The sequence below is a fragment of the Sinocyclocheilus rhinocerous genome, unplaced genomic scaffold, assembly GCF_001515625.1.
Source record: "Sinocyclocheilus rhinocerous isolate Xijiao unplaced genomic scaffold, SAMN03320098_v1.1 scaffold1391, whole genome shotgun sequence".
In the NCBI taxonomy this organism is placed as follows: Eukaryota; Metazoa; Chordata; class Actinopteri; order Cypriniformes; family Cyprinidae; genus Sinocyclocheilus; species Sinocyclocheilus rhinocerous.
Window position 1 is genome coordinate 185714 of NW_015666957.1, and position 4897 is coordinate 190610.

Below are 4897 nucleotides of genomic sequence, written 5' to 3' on the forward strand. Positions count from 1 at the left end.
CTACTTTTGATTTATTCGTCCAAAATGTGGTATATTCCGTCCGCGTTAGGCTATAGGAATTCCATTTTTATGACTGGATTCTACGAACCAGTCTTTGTTTTCCGCATCGCGGAAATTATAGGGCCGTATGTCTCAGCGTAATCAGTGCAATTTGGGAAAGAAATCAATTAAATCTGTATGTGGATGTGTGTAAATATTAACACACATCCACATACATATGTGGATGTGTGTTAACATTTTCATAAGTAACTAATTTAATTACACATTTTTTCTTAGTAACTGTAACTGATTACAGTTACATTTATTTTGTAATTAAATTACGTAACGCCGTTACATGTAACTAGTTACTCCCCCAACACTGACTAAATGTAAATGTAATGTATGGTTGGTTAAGTTTGATTGCATCATATAATAATTGCTGTTAATAGTGTTCATCGTCTGTTTGATTACGTCTTTAATTGATTTTTCCATACATTTCTGCCATATGTACATTAATTGACAGTCACCACTGATAAGCTACCACTAAATATTGTAGAAACTTAATTTGCTGTAAAGTTGCTTTGCAACGATTTGTATTGTGAAAAACACTATACAAATAAACTTGAATTTAATTTAATTGAATATTTGGCCAAGATACAACTATTTGAAAATCTGGAATCTGAGGGTGCAAAAAAAAAAAAGAAAACAAAATCTAAATACTAAGAAAATGGCCTTTAAAGTTTTCCAAATTAAGTCCTTGGCAGAGCATATTAATAATGATAATACATTTTTGATATATAATTACAGTAGGAAATTTACAAAATATCTTCATGGAACATGATCTTTACTTAATATCCTAATGATTTTTGGCATAAAAGAAAAATCGATAATTTTGACCCATACAATGTATTTGTCACGTAGACACCATCTACAACCACAGAATCAATCACGCAACCACACCCTCAATCACCTGAGTACTGAGCACCTGCACATCATTATCATACACTATAAGAGCACACTCACCACGCTGGTCTCAAGGTTACTCCTTCAATGTCTTTCTCTTCGGCTCTGCTAAAAGACTGTAACTTACCTGTGCTCTGCTCTGCTTATCACCAAGATCTTCGTGTGCTCAAGGGATTGTGAACTGGAAACCGGGTGTTTCAGATAAGACTGTTCTCATCCACTCTCTGCCACATTCACCTCAGTTGTTTCCACGGAGATACCTCTGTTGATAGGAGTTTGTGTTGACTTAATAAAAGTGAAGTTTACGTTACCTGCATCTCTTTTAGTCCTCGTCTTTGGCACACTGTGACAGAATTGTTGGCCATTGCTACAAGTATACCAGTGCAACTTTTGACTGGTTTTGTGGTCCAGGGTCACATAGGAGGATTTTCCTGGTGGTTTGAACTTCTAGGAAGTTAATTGCTTTGGTTATGATTACAAATGTTCACATGAGATTCAGACAACCTGGAATTTAAAATGAACCACATCAACAAACCCGTTTACATTACATTTACATTTAGTCATTTTGCAGACGCTTTTATCCAAAGCTACTTACAATTGGGGAATACATAAAGCGATTCTTCTTAAAGAGGCAAACAGACACCGGAAGTGCTCGTAATGCCAAGTTTTAGGCATTGTTCAAATAAGTACAAGCTAGAAAGGGAAGGAATAAATAAAGAGAAAGCCAAAGTTTTATTTATTTTTTTTAATTTAGGATGAAGTCTTGTAGTGTCTGAAAGAGATGAGTTTTCAGCTGTCGCTGGAAAATTGTCAGGGATTCAGCGTTCCGTATAGGGGTGGGAAGATCATTCCACCAGCCAGGAATGGTGAACGAGAATGTTCTGGAAAGTGATTTTGAGCCTCTCTGTGAAGGTACCACGAGGCATCTCTCACTAGCGGATCTCAGACTTCTGGAGGGGATGTAGATTTGTAGTAGTGAGTGGAAGTAGGAGGGTGCTGAGCCTGTGGCTGTTCTATATGCAAGCATCAATGTCTTGAACTTGATGCGAGCCACAACCGGTAGCCAGTGCAAGGAGATCAAGAGAGGTGTAACATGGGTTTTTTGGGCTCGTTGAAGACCAGTCGTGCCGCTACATTCTGAATCATTTGTAGAGGTTTGATTGCGCTTGATGGAAGTCCAGCCAGAAGAGCATTGCAGTAGTCCAGCCTAGAAATGACAAGGGCCTGGACAAGAAGTTGTGCAGCATGCTCCGTTAGAAAGGACCTGATCTTTCTGATGTTGTGCAAGCAAACAAACCTGCAAGATCGAGCAGTCTTCGCAATGTGGTCTTTGAAGGTCAGCTGGTCATCAAAGAATATACCAAGATTTCTGACCGAAGTTGATGGGGTAATTGTAGAAGAACCTAGCTGAATGGTGAAATCATGCTGTAGAGTTGGAGAGGCAGGGAAGACAAGACTGGATGGTGAAATTATGCTGTAGAGTTGGAGTGGCAGGGAAGTCAAGAAGCTCAGTCTTTGCCAGGTTGAGCTGTAGGCAGTGGTGGAGGTAACGAATTACAACTTCTCGCGTTACTGTAAGTAGTTTTTTCGGGTACTTGTACTTTTTTGAGTATATTTTTAAAGCTGTACTTTTACTTGTACTGAAGTACAAATTAAGCAAAATCTACTAAGTTATTTTTAAATCATAGTTTGTTACTGAGTACGCCCACAATTTGAATTGATATTCAAACCTTTGACGGCAAGATATCCGATGTAAAGGGACCAATAGCAGCCCTGATATCTGAACTGGGAAAAGTAGGGTTGAAGAGCTGATCAGGCAGTGAGGGAGCTCAGAGTAATTTATGGACTCAAAGTTTGGAGAAACAAACTACATGGTAGTGTTATCATAATTGTCTATATTTTGATACAGATACTGAAATATCTGACACGGTTCCATTACTCATTTTCCACAGTTTCTACCGAATATACTCCGATACAAGAGCGTCGCTCTTTCCTCTCCGACAGTGAGTTTGACACGCATCTGCCTCCTGTCGATTACAGAGTCTGAATGTCCGTGCGGGATTGCAGGTATTCCGCATAATTTTAATCATTCCCGCGCAAATGTGGCGAGCGCTTTATTGTAACATGAGAACACAGTCATGTAATCGCAGAAAACTGGATGCGAGCTCTCAAATAGGCCTAACTTGATGAAATACAAATGAGCTGCCTGTCCTCTCACTCTGATATTGCTTGTGCGCAGACTGTGTGCAATCGCGATCTCTCAATCCGTGCTTTTAAAGTAGAAATTATTTCTCTTTGCTCCTGGATTAAACTTTGTCAAAGATAGATAGAATAGAATAGATCCGCGCCTGACCGATGAAAATGCTACTGGAAATTGTATTGGCTGTAAGTGAAATGCACCAGAAAGTCTTTCAACAATCAAAGATGGAGCTTTAATTTCTTTATGTAACAGGGTAATGTATGAGTTCGGGACTACACTTCCCATAAGTCCGTGGGGTAGTGTAAGGATTACGTCTGTACGTGCTATAAATAGACGCACAGTATAGCCTGATCATCCATATGTCCACACGGGAAAAAAGAGAGCGATGAAGGCTGCTAAACAGGCCATTGTAACAGGTTCGACAAACCCCCTCGTGTCTAGCTGCCATGACTACGAAAATACGGTAGGCCAGCTATCTCTGATGGCCTCTGAAGATGATTTTCCCTCGTATCCGGCAACACCATGCAAGAATCAGAATCAGAATGAGCTTTATTGCCAGGTATGTTTACACATACGAGGAATTTGTTTTTGTGACAGAAGCTTCCACAGTGTAACAGAATGACAGTGACAGAACAAAAAAACACAGATAATAAAAAATAAAAATAAATAAAAAATTAAAAATAGAACAAGTAAAATAAGGAATAAAAAATATACAAATCGACAATCGACGTCTTCGCTGATCTGAACTGCAGGTGTGGGGGAGAGGGGGGGTCCTGCATCTAAAAAAGCTCTTCTGAGAGATGATCGTGCAGATTATCCATCTAACTCGGTCATTGTTGATACCCTATCGAAACTGATCAACACAAGATCAGATGCCATTGAAACAATGGTAGGTGAAAATACCATGAAAATAGAGGGTCTAAAGTTGACAATCGACTTCGCTTGCAGAGAAATTAAGGATGTGAAGAAACGGGTTGAAAATGTAGAGAAATGCATGAAGAAAGAGGAGGAGGAGGTTGTTCAACAAAGTCAGAATCACAGAGCTGGAAAATTACTCGAGAAGATGGAACTTGAAACTTTATGGGATTCCGGAGTCGATTGTGGATGTTAAGACGGAGACCATTCAGATCTGCCAAGCCATACTACCTCAAGACCAGAATAAATCAGTGGAGGCAATTGACATTGTGCATCGACTAGGAAAGAGGAGACCAGGTGTGTCAAAACCAAGAGGAGTCATACTTCGCTTTCTGTCGAGAACATATCAGGATGCAGTTTGGGCCGCAGCGAAGAACAACTCATTTCTACGTGAAAAGGACCTCAGATTTGCTGAAGACCTTTCGCAGGCTGTTAAGGAGATCAGAGCTAAATTATGGCCTGCAATTCAAAAGGCACGTAGTGAAGGGAAATTGGCGTACTTTGTCGGGGCGCGTGCCTTCATCGGTGGCGTCGAACTTCGTCTACAGCAGATCGAAGAAGATCAGAGGAATGCAATGGGTGATGAAAACCAAATGACTTAACAACATGTTATTATGTGGCCCTTTTGGGTTCTTTTTGGACTTATTAATTTAGGTAAAGATCACCTGGAAGGACTTGTTTGTTCAGAAGTTTTTTGACTTTGTGTCCACTGCTGGTGGTAAGGCGCCGCGTTCGGTTCTTTCTCTCAAGGATATCTTCTCTCACAAAGGTGACATTGGGCTTATCTTTTTGTTTTCTCAAATTTGTTGTTCATGTCTTTTTCGATTTTATCTTTGAATG

General features: G+C 39.9%; 1 pseudogene; it reads left to right on the forward strand.

Moving 5' to 3' along the window:
• Positions 1 to 3527: 3527 nt before the first annotated feature.
• On the forward strand, positions 3528 to 4659 carry LOC107733238 (uncharacterized; annotated as a pseudogene).
• Positions 4660 to 4897: the final 238 nt, after the last annotated feature.